Consider the following 21,846-nt stretch of genomic DNA (forward strand, 5'->3'; position numbering starts at 1 on the left):
GTGCCTAAATGAAACTCGTCCTTGGGTAAACATTCATTTTAACTATTCAGCATTTTTTCCAAAGAGAAGCCCATTTAAATGAATAGAGTTGGGAACAAATTCTTTTTGAGCAACCCCAAAACAAAAGTCAGAGACATTTGTGCATTAGTCTTACAAGTCAAGCTGCCTATAAAAAATTGTGAAACTTTCTTTTCCTAAGATGATATATATTTACATAGTCATAAAAGTTAAAAGAAAAGAAAAATTAAGTCCAATCTTTTTAATTATGGCAATTAAATTTCATATTTAAAAGATAGTAAGTATAATAAGCTTTAATTGTGGGTAGTACTGTCTTTAAAAAATGTCTGCCAAATTATAACAATGGATGTTCTCAAAAATAGCAGTAAAGTTCTTTCTAATCCTGAAATCATCTATGAACTGGGGTAAATTTGGACATATCTGTGTTCATTATTGTAAAAAAATAATGCTCATTTGTTAAGCATTTCAGTGTATCAGTCTCTATGCCAGTGCTTTAGGTGCATGACTTTGCTCAATTCTTACCACCTTATGAGTTGTAAGAGCTTACTTATCCTCATTTTAATGAGTCTTGGAATTATAAAAGTTATAAGTGATGGTAAATTGGCTATGATACTTATATATCATAGCTAAGATTTGACCACAAGTTGTGCTTTTATCTACTACTAGAGGCCCGGAGCATGGGTTCATGCACCGTGGGGTCCCTCGGCCTGGCCTGTGGGGATCGGGCCAAAACTGGCTCTCCGACATCCCCCGAGGGGTCCCGGATTGGGAAAGGGCGGTTCTCAGGTGATGCACCCCGGAATCAGGCTCCCTCCTCTCTGGTTCCGTGTGTATCACCCAAGAACCCCAGCTGCCAAGTCACTGCAGCTCAGCAGCTCCTGCATTGAGCATCTGCCCCCTGGTGGTCAGTGCACGTCATAGCTACCGGTCGGATGGTTGAATGGTCGGCCAGTCGGCTGGTCGTTGAGGCTTCTATATATATAGACTAGAGGCCCGGTGAACAAAAATTTGTGCACTCGGGGAGAGGGGGGTCCCTCAGCCCGGCCTGTGTCCTCTCGCAGTCTGGGACCCCTCAGGGGATGACCACCTGCTGGCTTAGGCCCGCTCCCCGGGGAATTGGGCCTAAGATGGCAATCAGACATCCCTCTGGCAGCCTGGCAGCCCTTGGGGGATGTCCACTTGCCAGTGGGGAGCAGGCCTAAACTGCAGTCAGACATCCTTAGCGCTGCTGAGGAGGCAGGAGAGGCTCCCACCACCACCACTGTACTGGCAGCCATCGGCCTGGCTTGTGGCTGAGCAGAGCTCCTCCCATGTGAGAGCGCCCTGACCACCAGAGGGCAGCTCCTGCATTGAGCGTCTGCCCCCTGGTGGTCAGTGTGTGTCATAGTGACCAGTCATTCCCAGTCCTTCTGCTGTTAGGGTCAGTTTGCATATTACCCTTTTACTATATAGGATAGAGGCCTGGTGCACAGGTGGGGGCCAGCTGGTTTGCCCTGAAGGGTGTCCTGGATCAGGGTGGGGGTCCCGCTTGGGTGCCTGGCCAGCCTGGATGAGGGGCTGATGGCTGTTTGCAGCTGGTCACACCCCTTTCAGGGTGGGGGTCCCCACTGGGGTGCCTGGCCAGTCTGGGTGAGGGGCTGAGGGCCATTTTCAGGCTGGCGGGTGACTGAAGCTCCCAACCTCTCCTTTTTTTCTTTTTTTTTTATTCTGGGATTTATTTACTTTCTATGGCTGTCACTGGAACTGAGAGCCGGCTTTAGCTCTGAGGCTCGGCTCCAGCTCTGAGACCTCGGCTGCTGAAAGCAGGTATCTGGGTTTGTTTGGCTTCTATAATTGAAACACTGTTGCAGCTCCAGCTCTGAGGCCCGGCTGGCTGAAAGCAGGTTTCTGGGGTTTGTTTAGCTTCTATAATTTCAACATTGTTTCTTAGAGTGCAGCTCAGAGCCCAGCAGCGGCAGGCAGGGAATCTTGGCTTCCTCCATCACTGGAGCAAGCAAGCTTCCTGTTCGCTTCAGGGGCCTGGCTGCCGGCCGCCATCTTGGATGGCAGTTAATTTGCATATCGCCCTGACTAGCCAATGGGAAGCATGTCAGAGGTATGGTTAATTACCATGTTTGACTATTATTAGATAGGATAGTAGTGATTTTTAACCTTTTTCATCTCATGGCACACACAAACTAATTACTGAAATTCTGCAGCAAACCAAGAAATGTTATATTTTTTACAAATCTGACAAAAAAAAGTAGATATAATTTTAATTAATTCACACTGGACAGTTATTATTGTCATGACAATCTAAGGGACAAAAGGTCAGTGTCCCTAACTGGTCAGTTATTGCATGTTTTAAAAATTCTTGCGGTACTCCAGGTAAAAATCGCTGCACTATTGTATACTTTCCTTTAACTAAAGATAAATCCAATATTTTGCAATTGGATGGGAATATGTCAACACTGATTAATTAAAAGCCAAAATGATCTTTGTAGATGATTATTCAAACAAGATTCATTCAATATTACTTTGCCCAAGCCAATAACTGTACTGATTCACTTATTCACTCATTGGACAAGTACTCACTATGTAACCATTATGTGAACATCACCTAGAGCACTGTCAAAAGTAACTTCCTTCCATGATGAAAGCTTACTGTATCATCACTGTTCAATACAGGTGTTGGACACAAAGTGCAGCTAGTGCCACTGAGAAACCGAAATTTTAATTTTGTGAGATTTATGTTAGTTTATATTTAAGTGTCAATAGCCACATGTGGCTAATGGCTAGAATACTAAACAAGATAGCTCTAGATACAGAGTACAGTTAACAAAATAGACATGGTTCTTAGCTTCATGGAGCTTACAATCTACTGGAAGAACCAACATGAAATAATTAAAATCTACTTATATAAACACCCTGGGTGTAACATCACGGCCAGAACCGCAATCAACCGGAAAGAAGTCAGTCCTGCAGGGGTCGTCTTGGAAATGGCTGTGCCCTCCCCCAGCTGTTTCCTGGAGGGTGAGGTTTCAGGCAGGAACCCGCCCTCGGAGCGGAGGGTGGAAGTGAAATGATTTGTAATGGATCTATTATTGAAGCTACCTTTGGAAATACTATATCTATAGATAATATTAAAAATATATCTAAATGTGCAATTCTTTGTCCAAAAAATGAGCATGTTCAACAATTAAATGAAGAAATTTTGGATATACTTGATGGAGATTTTCACACATATTTGAGTGATGATTCCATTGATTCCACAGATGATGCTGAAAAGGAAAATTTTCCCATCGAATTTCTTAATAGTATTACTCCCTCGGGAATGCCATGTCATAAATTAAAATTGAAAGTGAATGCAATCATCACGCTATTGAGAAATCTCAATAGTAAATGGGGTCTTTGTAATGGTATCAGATTTATTATCAAAGATTACGACCTAACATTATTGAAGCTGAAGTATTAACAGGATCTGCAGAGGGAGAGATTGTTTTGATTCCAAAAATTAATTTGTCCCCATCTGACACTGGCCTCCCATTTAAATTGATTCGACGACAGTTTCCCGTGATGCCAGCATTTGTGATGACTATTAATAAATCACAAGGACAAACTCTAGACCAGTGGTTCTCAACCTTCTGGCCCTTTAAATACAGTTCCTCATGTTGTGATCCCCAACCATAAAGTATGCTACTTCATACTTTAATGTTGCTACTGTTATGAATCGTAATGTAAATATCTGATATGCAGGATGGTCTTAGGCAATCCCTGTGAAAGGGTCGTTCGACCGCCAAAGGTGTTGCGACCCACAGGTTGAGAACTGCTGCTCTAGACAGAGTAGGCATATTCCTACCTGAACCCGTTTTCGCACATGGTCAGTTATATGTTGCTTTCTCTCGAGTTTGAAGAGCATGTGATATTACAGTTAAAGTTCTAAATACTTCATCACAAGGGAAATTAGTCAAGCACTCTGAAAGTGTTTTCACTCTTAATGTGGTGTACAGGGAGATATTAGAATAAGTTTAATCACTTTATCAGTCATTGTTTGCATCACTGTTGTTTTTATATCATGTTTTTGTTTTCATATCATGTTTTTGTCATTTTTATATCATGCCTCTGTTGTTATATCCTTTTGTTACTGTTTATTTATTAATAAGTTTATATATTATTTTCATATACATTTTACTAATTTCTTTTCATCTCTCACACTTCTATTATAGAGAAAGGTCAAATAGCAATATTAAAATATCTCCGCTAATTAATTCCCTTTTAAAAAAAATATATATATATTTTATTGAATTTTTACAGAGAGGAAGGGAGAGGGATAGAGAGTTAGAAACATCGATGAGAGAGAAACATCGATCAGCTGCCTCCTGCACACTCCCCACTGGGGATGTGCCCGCCATCAAGGTACATGCCCTTGACCGGAATTGAACCCGGGACCCTTGAGTCCGCAGGCCGATGCTCTATCCACTGAGCCAAACCAGTTAGGGCAATTAATTCCCTTTTAATGTGCACGAATTTCATGCACTGGGCTACTAGTAATAAATATAATATTACAACTTTTGTTACTTGCTTAAAAGAAAAGATAGTATCTGTAAGGACCTAACATCAGACTGAGGCAAATCTAGCATCTAAAAAGTATGACATTGAGCAATTCATTCTGAAAATGTTATTTCAGGATTTCCTCATTTAAAATCTAAGATAACTAGTAAAGCACCAAAACAGAGAATTTATGAATTTTTTTCAAAGTGCTTTCTATGTTTTAAGACTAATGCACAAAGAGTGCTCTGTTGAAAAGATGCCTATGCAAAAATAACTGAATAAGAATGTTGTTCTTGTTTTCCTATTTCAGGTAATGCTCTGAATTTAAGTGAAATAAAATGAAAGAGAATAAAAAAGAATTACAAAAAAAGCAGTAAAATCTATAAAATGTTAACTTTAGACACTTCAAGCTTAAGAACCTGGATTTGATGAGAAATGGGAAAGTGAGAGAAGAACAACTGAACTACTATTCCACTTGGGCAGCAATGGGATTTTTTATAGTAGCATGCCCACTTTCGGGCCAGTGTCAATTTATACACCAAAAAAGAAAATTTATTTTGCCAATAATTATATTCCCGGACTTGAGCACCTGGAATTGAAAAGGGCAAACAACTCTCTACAGTGAATTAATAAGTGTGTGTGTGTGGGGGGCGGGGGGAGTGTTTGGATCAATCAGGGAATGGGAGAATCACCAGAAACCTTCATGTTCCTGGATCATATTGGGTGGATTTTTGTTGGGAAGCTAAGATGAATTTGTTTGGGTAAGTACGATATTTGAGGTCAGAAGGAAGAGGAAATTTGAAGAGGGAATTATCACGAAGGCTGGGAAGGCCACATTTGCATTTCTTTCTTCCCATTCCCATAGTCCCCATCTCTAAGCACCTGGGGAGATGGCCTATAATAAACTGAGGTAGGGAAAACTGGGGGCAGAAGCATGATCTGATTTAATAAAAAATGAATTGCTCATAAGAATAAGTTTATTTTGCCCTAACTGGTTTGGCTCAGTGGATGGAGCGTCGGTCTGCGGACTGAAGGGTCCCGGGTTCGATTCTGGTCAAGGGCCTGTACCTTGGTTGCGGGCACATCCCCAGTAGGGGGTGTACAAGAGGCAGCTGATTGATGTTTCTCTCTCATTAGTGTTTCTAACTCTTTATCTCTCTCCCTTCCTCTCTGTAAAAAAAATCAATAAAATATATTAAAAAATAATAAGTTTATTTTAATATTTCTACATAGCCCCCAAATTTAATTACAGCTCTTTATTAAATAAACTGGGTATAATTCAGCTAGCTTAACCGCTGTCCCCATTTTAAGGCACCTGATTTTATAAAGTCAATGCACTAAGAAAACTAACCTACTACCTGGATTGCTAATAGTAGTGATAGGAGGAAAGATAAATAGTGATAGAAAGCAAGCAGTAGCAGCTCACATTTCAATAACACTATGTGCCGGGCGCTATTCTAACTGCTTTACATTTATTTATTTTCTTTTAATTGTCACAACAACCTTATGACATAGGAACCATTATCCTCACTTACAGATGAGTTAAGCTAGGTACAGAGTTTAATAACATGCCCAATGTCAAAGAGCTAATAAATAGTAGATATGGAATGAAATCCAACCACTTTGCCACAGAGGAAAATAATAGTTATAAAGTTGGTTTTTTACCCCAACTCACAAGGTCACATAGCATCTAAAGGATTTCTTTCTTTTGTTATAAATGTATTATACATGAAAGTACATACATTTGTATAGAAGAGAACTAACAGTCTAGCTTTTACTTATAGACAAGAAAGGAAAGACATTGGATTTTGGAAGTTTATGAAGTAAAGGCAGGCGATAACCAGATTATTAGAAATAATATCAAGATAAAGGCAAAGGTAGTACCAGAATCAAGACAATGGACCCTAGCGCTTCAAAAGGATCTCGAAATTCTAAAAGGGAGTGGCATCGCCTTGATTTTTGTTCAGCCAAGTCCACGTCTATTACAGAATACTTACCTATGGGAACATTTTTCCAATTGTGTAATGGCAATCAAGAAAACCAGAGCTGACTCTTACACCCAACTGTGAGGCAACATGCTTTTAAACACAAGGGGACATTAGAATTATTATGAAAGAAATACATCAAAAAGTAAAAAACAGACTGACACTGTAGAGATTTTCCACTTTACCTCTATGAAACAGAACAATACATAGTAGACACTTTTCCTCCAACTCTGTGGGAAATACATTCTCTCAAAAACTTCAACAAATCAACTTAAAAACATGCACTGCTTTTTCTAACAAAACATTGTTTAGTTTTACTGAGTGTGAGGGGAAAAGATTTCAGTTTTCCTCAAGCTACTAAGCTGTCAGCATAGCTTAAACTCAGCAACCTCTTTTAATAGCTTCACTATATTACATGTCAAGAGAGAAACATGGTTGTTCCTTATAATACATATTTTCTTATATTTGGTCTCACACCTTAAAGTAGTTTTTAAAGTCCATACATTTTGTGTTATGTAAGCAGTAAAAATCTATGAATGAAGAGTATCAGGATGTTAAGTGATCTTTTGGCCTTCTGATGAGCTAAAATCAAATCATTTCAGAAGTTTTTATACATAAAATTTGAATCAATCTAATACTACTCCCTTCTAAAACTTAATTTTTTTATTATTCTTTTATCTAAATCCTATCAAAGTAACCCACTGCCCTCAAGATCACATCAAATTCCATTGCACAGCATGGCGCTCCTGTGATCTGGCCCTTCGTACCCTGACAGCTGCTTCTTTCACCATTTCTTCCTTCTTGCCACTTCCCCTGCTCCCTCCAGACCCACCACCCACATCCCTCCCAAGCTCACTATGCATGAGCCATACTGAAGTACTTTTCAGACTCTTGCCTTAAAGAGACATCATCTGTCTGGAATATCCTTCCACCCACAAACCTCTGCCACCTTCACCTGGCCAGCTCCTAATCCAACTTTAGATCTCGGAGCTGGGAGGCCTGATTGCTCTACAGCAGGACAGATGCCTCTCTCACATGTTCCCATTAACACTTGAGTCTAACATTAAGATGCACGTGTCATGCTGCAGGAACTTCCTATTTCCTTGTTTACACACAGGATTTTACATTTCTTGAGAGCAGGGCTAAATAATTTTAGTGAATACCAAGTGCTAAGCATAGCTCCTAACATGAAGTAAGTTCTCAATAAATACTTATTTAACGGATAAAAAAGTATGCCCTTAATTATTTTTTACTTGAGCAAATTAAGATGTTTATTTCAAATCTTCTTATTAAGAAAAGACAGAATGAAACAATGTTCTAAAAGCAAGAAAACTTAGTATGAAATATGTTAACTAGTTAAAGAGTTAAAAACTGAAAATACTTAGCATCACTAACTTCTCACAAGAGCCACTTAGGGAAAAGAGAGTGTCAACCCTACCCCCCAAAAGTCTCTCCAAGTCACTCCCATTCCCACTGTAAAACAGACATCTCCTTTCTCCTGCCTTCCATCTTGACTTCTCTTATTACCAACTATCTTCCATGTTTTCCCCAAATGGAGTGGGAAGTGAAATCCTCTTCTAATCCTATCTTCTCACCTCTCCAGTTGTGCCCCGACCCTCTCTGATGGTGAGCAGCAGTCCTACCAGCACCCACCCACTTTCCGTGAGTGTTGAGAAAACATCATTCCTGGGACAGCCTAGATGTCAACTTGACTTAGGTTTGTCGTGAATTTAGAAAGAACACTCCATGCTGACGTCAATACTATTCCTCGCTTTGCCAGCACTATTTCTAACTCTGTGCCTTGGACATGTCACTTAAACTAATAGGTCCCCCATTATTACTGGTTAGGCTGGAAACCAGGGTCTCTCCAAGAGGTCTTTGCAGCTCTGAAGTCCTGGTGCATTCACTCAGTGACATCAGTGACAAAGGCCAGCATATGAGCTCAGTGACCTGCTTCCTGTCAGATACATTTACCCATACAGGCCACCTGACGGAACAGAACACAGGAGAAAAGTACCCTATCTTGTCATTTGTGGGGAGGGAGAGTTACTGAAGTCCCTTTGATGACTGGAAGTTACCCTCATAAACTCCAAACCTGCCTACAAATAAAGCATGTGATGACATGAGGAGTTTCATACTTTTCTTTTTTTTACAGTTTAGCTGCTAAGGATCCCTGGGAATAGCACGTGGCAGCACACAGTAGTTCACTCCAGGTAGTTAGCTGGGAAGAAAAGATTGATTTCCCTGCTCTCCCAGGAACTGAAGCGATTTCACTCTGAGATGCTAAAGCAAAAATTTTTCCAGGAAACAAGTGTTTGAATTTTATGTGACATGAGACTCAGTGTTTACAGGAGTGGCACTTGATCTCAACTGCCACTGCTGTCACTTCAAAGAAGGCCAATTTCGCCAGGAGCCACATGGCTGCTTCCCTGCTGTGAGGGAAATAGGATGAAACAAAGTGGCATACTCTTGTAATGGCTGTAGGTGCCAAGGCAAAAAACCAGACTCCAACCAAAGCTCAATCCTTAAGATTAAAAAAAAAGAAAAATGACCAGCTATCAGTCTACTAATATAAGTGGGCAAAGGATTCACAGCACAGGTCACCACTACCCACAAATTATCCCCAAACATATCTACTGACCTTGAGAACCTTACAGAGGCTCAATGACAATAATGTGCTCTTACAAAAAAGACAGTCCTACTTGCTGCTCCCTAAGAGCAGGGTGAGCAAACTTGCCCATAAGGCAATTTCCTAACACCCAAAGACAACTTCCTGAGCCCTAAAAAAGTCAATATTTCTGCCAAGAAGGAAAATGCTTTGTGGGTGTTTTTGTTTTTTTCAGAGCTACTGGAAACAATAAAAACTTACTGAGTATATCCCAATGCTTTCATTGTGTAACTGTTTCATAGTAAAAGGAACATGTTGTGAAGATAGGCAGCCTTGAACGTAAGTCCTGACTCTACCATCTCCCTGTGACTTTAGACAGATCATATCCTCTCTAAGGCCCTATTTACTCATCTGTAAAAATGAGAAGATTGTTAGCTGGATTATATGCAAAATCACACACAGATCAGTTAAGATATATTGCCTACACCTCTATCTATCAGTTCCTTTTTGACTGACCTGCAGGCCTCTTCTCTTACCCTAAACATCCTTCGTACTAGCAGTTTTATACGTTACATCTATCAATTCCTCAATTTCCACTCTGTTTTTAAAGTCCTCCCTGACCAACTCAACATTAACAACTTCTAGTTCTTTGGCAATTATTTATCGTGTTTCGTGTTTTTTAGTGTGGCTATGAAGAACCACTCTGATTTAGTCCTTTGTATCTCTAACACAGCTCCAGGACTTGGCAAACTAGCACAGTGTTTTGCAAAATAAATCCAGTACTAAAGTTGTGCTATAGTTTTATATGTGTGTGCTAAAGAAAGTCCATAGAATTTTAGTGACCAAAGTGGAACATTATTATCAATATAAATGTCCTCTAAAATGGACACAAATGACCCCACCTGACACAAATGACTCTTATCTGAAGCAAAACTTGCGAAATAGAAACTAATTCAGAAGTACAAAATTGAATTAAATATTTTAAAAATTAACTTAGCAGAATTTCTACAGTTCCAATTAGATAAAACCCCCTCAGTAGTAATTGAGGTGAAGTACCAATTTAAGTATTGCTGTTGGTGTGGTCATGTATCAGTTATGATTTTAACATCTGATCTGAAAAGCAGAACTTTGGTGAAAGTACGCCTATTTATATCAAGGAGGCTCAGAACTGACTCAGAGGAAAACGTATTATCCTCTGACTCACTAGGACCACTTCCTGAAACACCCAGTGTTTTTCTTGGAAGGAAGTCTAACAAGTGGCATTTCTTTCAAACACTGATTAGACAAAATTGAAGTCTAAAACAAAATGGACAAAAGATACCAATTTCCCTAAGCCGACCAGGTTCCAAAGTGGAGACCATCCCATAGACATATATTATCTGGCCACAAAAGGGAAAACTTTAAATACACTAAAAAAATAGATAATCCAAGGTATATTATAATGAATAAACCACTGAAGATTTACACATATCCCTTTTTATACCATAATCTCTTAATAATAAAGAAACAACTTTATGATTTTAATCTGCACAATTAACTAATATTTTAGGCTTTTGAAACAGTCACTTTTTTTCAAGGTAATTCTTTTTTCCTCTCTGTGTGGCCAATATTTCATAATAATTTACAAAAACAGTAAATAACACTAAGTGCTTATATGAGCCAAACATTGTTATACATTCTTGGCCCCCATTAATTCAAATGATAATCACTATTCCTCCAAACGGCAGATTCTATTATTATCTATATTTTACAGATGAGGAAACTGTGGCGCAGAACCATCCTTCCCCACTATCACACGTGGTAAAGCCTCAAACCCAAACAGACCAATGGAAGAGCCCAGACTCTGTTTCCACAGTATGTCTGTGATTCCCCACCCCCACACTGGGATGCCTGCTAAAACTTAAACATACTTATGCACAGAGACACATGCACATGTATAATTACATACGTATGTATGTATAAACATTTCACATTTAACAAAATCTGTGCCAAAATTTATGTATGTCCTTTTCATATATTAGTTTATTAATTCTACTGTGACTATTATATCACTAGGATTTGGGTACGAATAAAACCAAACCTTTAATCTAGAAGAAGAACAATTACTTAGATAAGCTTTGAAACATTCCACTGTCCAGATACATTTATGTCAATCTCACTTGTTTTTTAGTTCTAAAATATTGGAAACATCTCAAAGAATTATAAAAAACACCAAAATGATTCTGCCCTGGACACAGGCCTTAGGGGAGAAAAATAACACATAACATTTCCTTCTTCAAAATAACAAGCAATTATACTGAATCTTGCTGTTTGTTTCCTCTTGAGTAATCTAGACTGGAGGGATTTCAAACACCTGACTCTCGAAGTATTTTGCTTTCAGTAGAAAGACCATCCTTTCATGTGCCAAGTCAGCTAATAAGTGTTCAATCATATCTATAACTGATTCATAGAAACTAGTTTAAATATTAAATGACTGCATATTTCTAGTTCTTAATATTTGAAAAAGAAATTCCAGGTTAGCTAATGATGCAGACTATGCACTTTGAAATCAGCCACAGTCACTCTGACCTTCCTATTATTAAGGAGCAGTTTAACAGAAGGGCAAAGTTATCCCAGAAAGGTGAAACCCATAAAGCAGCAGCCCAAGGAAATGCAGTATTTCCTAGTGGTAGCACCACTCTGGGTGTGCTGAAGATTCAGAGGGGCTCTTGAAAGCCTGCCAGTGTGATTTTAGGGCCAAAACAGAGTCATCCTGCTTCCTAAAAGTATATAATTTACCCAATCAACATAGTGGATAAAATTCTATCCCTGGAAATTAATTCATTCGCATGAGTCAAACGGAGTAGGGCCCTCTGTTTGACTATGTTCCACCCTCACACACCATTCTCACAGTATATGGAGGGCATAAAATAAGACAATATATATCAAAAATTACTTTAAAAATATAAAATGATTTGGAATAGGTATGTTCCTTTAAAAAAAGATCATAATGAAAGAGCTTATGAAAAGGCTCAAATAATTTTTGTAAATTCCTCTGCATTTTTCACTTCTTAATTGAGCGGCTAAGCAGGCTGGGCTGAAGGACCCTCTCCCACCCCCCACCCCAAGTGCACGAATTTCATGCACTGGGCCTCTAGCATATTCAATAAGATGGCTTCTAAGGTCAAACTTTTAAAGTCATAAGAGAAGAAAAGACTTTTATTTTGCTTTTATAATTAATTAATCCATTATTAAAGTTTCCAGCAAATATCTATAGGAATTACAAAGAAGTGTTAACAAAAGTTAAGACTTTTAAAAATTTAAAAGGCATAAGAATGTCTGTAATTTTCATTTAAAAAGTTATTAACTTGATGTCTCCTGAAAAATCAATTGTTAACTGCAATAGTTAAAATATCCTCTGTTCCTGGTAATGAGCCAAGTGACATTGATAATATCTAACTCAGTAATTTTAACCTAAAAAAGAAACCTTTAAAATAAACAAGACTTTTCTACATGCAGCTCCCAACACACCCTCAGAAAACCTTAAATATCTGCTGGGGCAGGGGCTCTTTCTTCTCCCTCACTGATGAAAACAAAACAATTCTTAAACACTTAACCTCATATGCTAGCCTTGACTGTATGACTCTTTTTGTAATGGAACAGACTTATGACATCCAGTGAAAAATTTCTCAAATTTCACATTAAACTCCTAACAATCTGATAGCATTAAACTAAAGTTTACTACAGTTCAAGCTTAAGTAAAGCATACACAAGTGTCATTATTAAAGTCTTGTATAATCAGCAGTAGGGGTATTGTTTTTACTACTTATTGGCTATTACTTTTTAACTCAAAGGTTAACATTCAAGAATAATCCTGAAAGGTTTTCTTTCCTTCTGTCTCCAATTTCCATTTGCCTTCCTACTCTAAAGTTATCTTCTCTCTTTCCTTAATTGTTGTAAACCCCTATTTCATCTCCAATTTATGGTAAATATCTTGTGAAATAGTCCTTCCACGTCTACTACAACTTTATTTCATACTAGAGGCCCAGTGGATTCGTGCACTGGTGGGGTCCCTTGGCCTGGCCTGTGCCCTCTTGCAATCAGAGACCCCTCGGGAGATGTCGGGGTGCCGGTTTCAGCCCAATTCCTGCAAGCCAAGCCAAGGGACCCCACAGGTGCACGAATCCATGCACCGGGCCTCTAGTATGCACATAAGATCTTCGGTTAATCTCTTCCCTCCATTCCCCCTCCCCCCTTCTCTCAGAGACTCACCGATCTGTTCCATGTTCCCAATCCTGTGCTTTGAGCATCTGCCCCCTGGTAGTCAGTGCGTGTCATAGCGAACAGTCGAATGGTCGCTTACGCTTTTACACACACACACACACACACACACACACACACACACACACGGCAAATATGCAACCCTTTCCCCATTCTCTTTCTATGTTATAAATTCCTCAATGCAACCAAACTTATAAATGAAAGTATCTTAATTTAGAAGTTCAATTTTAAATATGAAGAAATAAGCCCCACAAATAGAAAGTATTTGAGTTTTTAACTTAATTAAACCTCTAAGCCTGATTATCATGTTACTTGGTCACCCAGAGAACCTGGGATCACATGTTTTAGTACCAAACACCCTCACCCCAACTGGTCATTTTTAGAAAAGTGGCTATATTCATTCTTTGTCAGATTTATTCCTGACGTTGCAATAATGCAAATTCACTTTTCCTTCTCAGAATCGTATCCAGGTAAAATGCTCTCCATTCTTTTTTCCTGACTTTTCTGTGCAGATTGTCTGCAGGTCAAGCTCCATTCTGATGCCTTGACAACTGTTAAGTGGCCTATGGTAACAAGGGATTATGACCAATCTGAGAGGTTTAATATAATTAGGTAGTCTTCAGAAAGGAGAATAGTAGCTTTCATCCAGGCAATCCCTGTACTCATAATTATACCAGGAATTGTCAAGCAAAATGTCCATTCATTTTCTATGAATTCAGTAAATCTTGCTGAGGGCTTTACAGTGATGCACAAAACAGATGTAATCCTGTCTTCAGAGCTGTTAGGAGATACAATGACCTTTTTTGACATTCCCTTGAATTTGCCAAGCTCTTTCCATCCTGGAGGCCTATCACACTCTGTCTGGAATAGTTATCCTCTTTGTCTTTGCTGCCTAACTCCTGCATCTCAGCTTAAACGACCCCTCAGGGGAAGTCTTCCCCTGGCCCACCAATCTATATTAGATCCCTCATTACATGTTTTCATAGCACCCTGAAATCTTCTTCATAAAACTTTGCAATTAAACACATGGGCCAATATTTGCTTAATATCTGCTTTTCAAAAATCCACTGCTGCCTGGCACATCTTCTATTGATGCAGACTCACTTTTCTATTTTGCACGTTATAGTGAAAACATTTTAAATCTCAGATTTCTTTAAATTTTTCTTTACATTTTCTTTATAACTCTAAATACAGTGTATTCAAAGATCTTCCTTCATATGTAAATGTTATAATAAAATTACAGTTCTCCAACCCATCCTATTTTTTACTTATAAAATTTAACTGATTTGTTTATATCTTATATCTTATAATAACTAGCTAAAGTTATTACAAATGTTTACATCTGATATCTATTTAGATAATTTCAAGCCAGAATTGTGAATAGACATACCCAATTTTTACAAACAAATTTTCTCCACCATTTTCTTATCTGGGAGACTCAGGCAAACATGAGTCCCATTAGTAAATGTGAAACTTTAGTCTAACTTAGCCTCTATGAGCCTAGTTCCATCCTTTGTTTTGTTTTAATAATTCCTTATTGTTCAAAGTATTACATATGTCTCCTTCCCCCCCCCCACCATGACCCCCTCCAGACCGCCCCCGCCCCTGCCCCCTTATTTCCATCCTTTGTAGAGTAGTTACACTCTTTCAAGGTTACAAAGTACACAAAACCCCTAGCAAACTATCATAGTAAGTAAGTATCAATTCCTTCCTACAAGTGTGTGTGTGGGGGGGGGGGGGGGGAGGCACATGTCTGAAAATGTAGCCCTCTATTTAACATAATACCAGTTTCCATTACCTAAAAAATATGGAATATAACTTTTTTTGCTCATGAGCTATACTTCAGGTCAGGGGCTGACAAACTTTCTGTAAAGGGTCAGATTGAGGGTTTGGGGGCCACATATGGTCCCTGTTGTTATTCTTTGTTTTCATTTTTGTTTTTAATAACCTACTAAAAATGTAAAAACCATTCATGGCCCCTAGAAAACAGTGTGCTGAACCTCTGCTTTAGGTTCAAAAACACTCATTAATTCTTAATATTCACCATTACTTATCCTATTACCTGTATAATATATGGCTCTTAATCAACACTCAGTAGAAGAACTATTCTCTCTACTGTTTATCAAACCTCCAGTTTAACAAACACTGATTAAACATGTGTTTACATGTGAGGTAACTGACTACCTAAAGAAATAGCAATATGTACTATAAAAGAACAAATAAAGCCTTTTGAAGTCTTTCCTCTCTTTTTCCTGTGTGTGTGTTTTTTTTTTCCCTGAGCCTACTACAAATCGGAATTTACCACATAATCATTTATTATGCTCATGACCTCAAATTTCTCTTATGATATTTCTGTGTATAAATTGGTGCTAGCTTGAGTTTCTTTATTAGAATCTGATTAGGCTTCATGTGCCATAGATTTTGAGTCCCCTCCTGCTTATTCTCCAGTAAGCTCCCTACTTCCAACTGTAGCATATTCTGATAAGTTCACCTTTTTGTCCCCAACTTCCAACGCAATCATTTCTTCTCTTCCTCCTTAGTTCAGCTCACCCCCTTATTGCTAACTATCTAATTTTTCTCCCTTTTTATGTATAATCCCAAAGGGATAAAACTGTGTTGTTAGTTTCTGTTATAGCTCTACCTCTGACCATCTGGGTATTTCTTAGGCTGAGTACCTTTCTTTCTTTCTTCATCTATAATAGGGGTTAAAATAGTGATGCCAACCAGACACAGTTAAGTGCTGAGGAAATACACATGTGGAAGTTATTTATTTACAATCTACAAAGTACCCTGAGAGACCACGAAGGTCTATAGACGTTACACTTGATTTAAGAACAGGCTCTGCCATTTATGAGTTATCCACCTTGGGCAAGTTAACCCCTGTAAGCCATTTATTCCTCATCTGTAAAATACAGTAATAACACCTACTTTATAGTGTTTATAAAAATTACGTGGCATAATCCATGTCCAGAACTTATCATAGTACCTACTACATAGCAAAGGCTCCAGAAATATTAAACGTAATTATTATTACTTAAGGGTAAGATGTATTTTTATTCCAGGGGCCACAGGTCTTTTATTGTTAACTTCTCCGTCTCTACTTGCATTTGAGCCTATCTATGTTTCCATGGGTAAAGATATGCCCCCCCTTTTTTTTACAATACTCATTAAACAGGTTCTTTGACATTTTGCTCTGTGGTACTGGGTTCCTCCTTACAGGGACTATTTAGTGTCTTTCAGCAATAAAAGAGAGGGGAGAGGGAGAGTTGAAATGAAGAAGAAAAAGAGAGTGAGAGAGAGAGAAAAAAAAACTATCAGCTCATACTTTGTATGCTACCAATTAGTACAGTCAGTTCTGTTATAATGCAACATATGCATTCCAGAAAACCACAATGCTATGCAAATCATATCATTAAAACCTCGGGGCTTATGGGGGAAATGGTGTGACACACAAAATAAGAAAGGAACCTAATAAAGATCATAGAACAGTTTTACAGATGTTAAATCAGTGGTTCTCAACCTTCTGGCCCTTTAAATACAGTTCCTCATGTTGTGACCCAACCATAAAATTAGTTTCGTTGCAACTTCATAACTGTAATGTTGCTACTGTTATGAATCGTAATGTAAATATCTGATATGCAGGATGGTCTTAGGCGACCCCTGTGAAAGGGGTCGTGACCCACAGGTTGAGAACCGCTGTGTTAAATGGTTAAAAGAAAATAAAAAACTGCAATATGGCACCTTACCTTGAAAAAGACATGAACTTTGCTTCTAGAATTGGCTGTCCAAAGGGCTGCAGCTGGTGAGTTATTGTGAAATGATGGGAGAAGAGTTACCTGAAATGGAAGGGAAAGTTATAAAATGAGATATGATGGCTATAGCTTACAGTATGCAGTGAAGTAAGGTAGCTAGAAGATATCTCAGATGTGTACTTGTGTATCCTACGTGGCTTGGTGAAGTTCCTATGTTCACCTACAATCGCTCAGATAAAATCACGCATAACAAATGTAAGATTTATATTATACTCAAATTGTTCCCTAATATCAACAATATCTCATTTTCAAAGCAAGCATGATAGCAGAACTGACAGTACTATTCCAAAACTATGAACTTTTGAAAAACGTTCTGACTCAAAACTGTAGTCACTGTTACAAAGCAAATGTTACTCTTCAATTACCTATTCAGCCCAAAGCTTTTACCTAGAAAAAGTCATTCTTTCCTTGTCAGTCTTAAGCCACTAAACATCATCTAAGACCACTCTCTGTTTCTTCAGCTTTCACTGTGGGCAGCAGCTCTGATTCAGAGAACCACACCATACTTGTTTAGATCTCTAGTTGATTCTCTGTTCCTAAATGTCCATTTCAACAGAGCAGTGAAAAGTCTTACGGTCAATAACTCACTATCATGTCAGTCATTCTATTTATTCAGTCACCCAGTATTTACAATGAGCATCTACTGACTACAAGGCGGCATGGGAGATACAAGATGAACCCACATCCAATAAGAGATAGAGACTTAACTCAGTGGATCATTTAAAGTCAGAAATGTTACATAGGAGGTGTAAAACATTGTAACACATGTAAAAATAACATTAACACAAGACAGAACAGGAAGTACCTGAAGAAAATGCAGAATATACATAATAGATTACTTTTAATGTTGGAAGAAAGGGCCAGAAGAAATTTAATGGGGGTGATTGGTAGACCTGAAGGATGATGTAAATTTTGGATATGAGGCAGAAACTCCAATTGTAGTATAGGTAAAGAGAAAGATGGGAAGTGGGAGGTGTAAAGCATAAAAATCAAGAAGCTTAAGCCATAAAATGAGCTACGTGGCTACAAATGATAAGTTACATCTCAGATTTTGAGTTTTAAATGATGAGAAATGGGAACGCCAGTGACAATTTTTATCCAGAAGAGTACGACATCAGTTATGAATGGGCAGAAAGGAGACCAACTGGCTTTCACAAACCCAGGCTTTGAATAAATTGAGAGACTACATTCAAGTCTTTGGAAGGAGAGGGAAGAGCAGCAGGAGGGCTTTTTCCAACTACAATCCCAGGCTTTGTGTCCAAGATTGATATGCATGGGCTCTACTTAATGGATACTAACTGTGTTGCATGGTCCGGTAAATTGTATAAAACAGTGGAATAAAGAAAAATTACTTGCAAATGAGGGAAAAGTATTTTTTTTTAGAAACAATGAAGAAAAACAAAGAATGCAATACTAATAGTAATAAATAATATTGTCAGATTTTTAAATATGACTGTTAGAATTGCATAATTAGTAGAGCTAAATAATATGACCCTGAATTACATAAATATCTCCCATAATGCATTCTTAATATTCAAGAAACTATAGAAATGTTCCTAAAAGCAAAGCCTTCTTGGACAAACGTTCGTGTGAGATCGACGGCAAGTTTAAGAAACACACAGAGCAATTCAGCTCAGATTTTACATTAGCAAGTACAGAGACAAAATACTTCACAGATTGCCTTAAATTTTAAAAAATATATTAAGAATTAAAACTATCACAAGTTTCTTCTAATCAAATTCCCAAATCTAGTTAATATATTCTATACACAAGATTCTGTATACAAATGCCACAACTTTGAACTAAAATCAAAAAGCGTAATTTCTTCACATAGCTGAAAAGTCTGTTTTTAAGTGCTTACATATCAAATTAAACAATTAAAAATACATACACAGCCTGCTAGTGTGGTTCAGTGGTTGATCGTCGACCTATGAACCAGGAGGTCACTGTTCAATTCCCAGTCAGGACACATGCCCAGGTTGTGGGCTCAAACCCCAGTAGGGGGCATGCAGGAGGCAGCCAATCAATGATTCTCTCTCATCATTGATATTTCTATCTCTCCCTCTCCCTTCCTCTCTGAAATCAATAGAAATTTATTTTCTTTTAAAAAACACATTCACAAACTTAACTCTAAAATTTTAAAAAATACTTGTTTAATTAAATTAGAACTATCCTGTAAGGTAAATAATCAAAAGCACATGATCACCTATTTTATCATTATCAACAACATAAAATTTTTATACAATTCAACTAAATTATTACTTACAAGACTAAACTATAATGAGCTGATTTATGTTCCCCTTAAAACTCCAAGGAAATTCCCCTAAGGAAAGCTCATACCTACCTTGATGAATTGACATAATTTCATTGAAATATAAACTAAAAAGGAGATTTCTGTACATAACTTATTTCAGAATTATGTACATAAAAAATGAGTCTAAATGTCTTATCCTCTCTATAGTCATTTCCTCTTATGTGCAATTTACTTAACTGAAGAACTGTTTCCAAAGGTAGCTGTTGAAAAACAGAAACTTTTAAAGCACTCCAGGTACAATAGCCTCCTTTAGGTGAGAATAGGGTGGGCAAAGAACAAATATTTTATATACCATTCCCAGGGCACATAGGAAATTCATAATCAACTAACATCTGCCTTAAAATTTGGCCTGAAAAGCTGACCAAAGCTTTGTCGCAGGGTAAAACGAAATCAGGCCATAAACATCTCAAGCCACCTCACCTACTGATGCTACCAAAGCTGCATTCAGTGCCATTAAAAATTGCGTACATTGATAATTCTCCTATGATGTAGGAAGTCTTAATAATCAACAGACACTTCAAAGGAAAATCAACATTTTCAAGACTGTATTTCAAAAAGGATCAATAGAGCCATAACCACGGCACTTGAACGCAAGAATGTATTACATTTCCCAACACCAAAACATGGATGTAACCAGTTATTTACTTTTGTTCTCTATCTAGAGAACAAAATATAATATTTATTTCTAAATACTAAAACTTAGCCTTGCACCCAATTCCTAGTAACTGAGCAATAACCAAAAGGCTCTTTCTGACTTAAATTAAATTAACAAATTGATAAGAACTACAAAAATATATTAAGAATTACATATATTTGTCATTGAGGTCAAATTTTATATTTAAAACATCAAAACTACAAAATTGGATTTTTTTAAAGAGTTGTTCTTTTAAAACTTCCATTAATTGACTATTTAAACGTTTACAAGTTCCATTAATATACAGGGTTTTTTTAAAAAAAACTTTAAATACACATATTCACTACATTTCAGGCCCAAGAAAATGTTTACACAGAAATTTGGCAGTGTTAAGTGTGTGGAATCAAAGCCAATAACAACCTAAGAAGCTGAACTCGGTTAATAAGCAAATTTTCATAGTACAACTAACATTGTGTAAACAACCCAAAGCAGTTAATATTTATGGGATAATCACAGTCTTTTGCATATCATATTAATTTAAAAATAACTTTCTGAAAGTCTGATATGTCTGTACTTTCCCAACTGTTAACAGTGAACAGATATCTTCTTAGCTATGTTGGGGAAGAACTTATTCTCTTAAACACCCTGACCTACGGGGAGAAAATCCTTTAAATCTCCATCTCCATAAGCAAGAAGCCAGGAGGCAGGACCCGATTTCACCAAATTCAGAATCCACTTGGAATTCCAAATGGGAATTTAAAAGATTATTAAAGAGCTTACAGAGACTGAAAGCTCTACAAATATCCTCAATAATAATTATGCCTTTGAGAGCCCTCCTTAGCAAAGAAAATATTTCACAAACTCCAACTTACCTACCCACACAGTCCAGGCAAAACTCCGCTACGAAGTCCTCCAGGCAATACTGAGAGGGCATTTCTCTCACTTCACTCTCGGTGCCAAATGACCTTTGGCTTATCAACAGAGAGGGTGGAGCTGGATGCTTCAGTCTCAGCAATGTACCATACTGAACAAAGTTTCTTCTTTGGTTTCTCTAGGGAGTTAACTAAGACTTCCTCTTCTTGTTAAGTAAGTAAACACAGCCACTACTGCATTTCTAACTCTTCCCTAAGGTGGCAGATTAAAGCTTTAAATGATGCAAATAATGATGATTAACACTGATTGAGAACTTACTACGTGCTCTAAACTAACACTATACAGATAGACACTATTATTACTCCCATTTTAAAGAGGTGGAATCTGAGTACTAGAGATTAATCAGTAAGTTGTAGGAATTTCGGATATAGCAATTGGGCCAACTAGGCTAGTGAAGAAGACTTTCCACTATAAACAGGAAAGATGAAAAGGAGTGTAACAAATTTTAAAAATTAAATACATAGGGTACTTGCTGTAAAGAAAATTACAGAACATGGACAAAGTGGTAAGCACAAAAGCAAATACTGTCAACTGTGGCTGCCAGGAATGGTCACTGGGGTCTCTTTAGCGCTTACTGCTACTTGAAATTGGTAAGGAAATGCCTCTCTCAAGAAGAAATCAGAATAAAGTGCTCTCTCAAGAGAGCTAGATTTCTGGCCCTGCTTTTCTGAAGAAAATCAGGTAGCAGCCTGATGCTAAGCAGGGACAGAAGAGGTCTTGGGCAGGTATAAAGTTGGTACCGAGGTCTTCCA

The 21,846-nt window shown here is 37.8% G+C and overlaps 1 protein-coding gene across 1 annotated transcript in view; it reads right to left on the bottom strand.

Annotated features, from left to right (window-relative positions):
• EPS8 (epidermal growth factor receptor pathway substrate 8) overlaps positions 1-21,055 on the bottom strand; it is a 103,967-nt gene extending 82,912 nt beyond the window's left edge. The window contains 2 exon segments of the mRNA XM_023750077.1: positions 17,148-17,237; positions 21,034-21,055. The gene's annotated coding sequence lies outside the window, so the exon portion shown is untranslated.
• Positions 21,056-21,846: the final 791 nt, after the last annotated feature.

Source organism: Myotis lucifugus, unplaced genomic scaffold, assembly GCF_000147115.1.
Source record: "Myotis lucifugus unplaced genomic scaffold, Myoluc2.0 scaffold_10, whole genome shotgun sequence".
Classification (NCBI taxonomy): Eukaryota; Metazoa; Chordata; class Mammalia; order Chiroptera; family Vespertilionidae; genus Myotis; species Myotis lucifugus.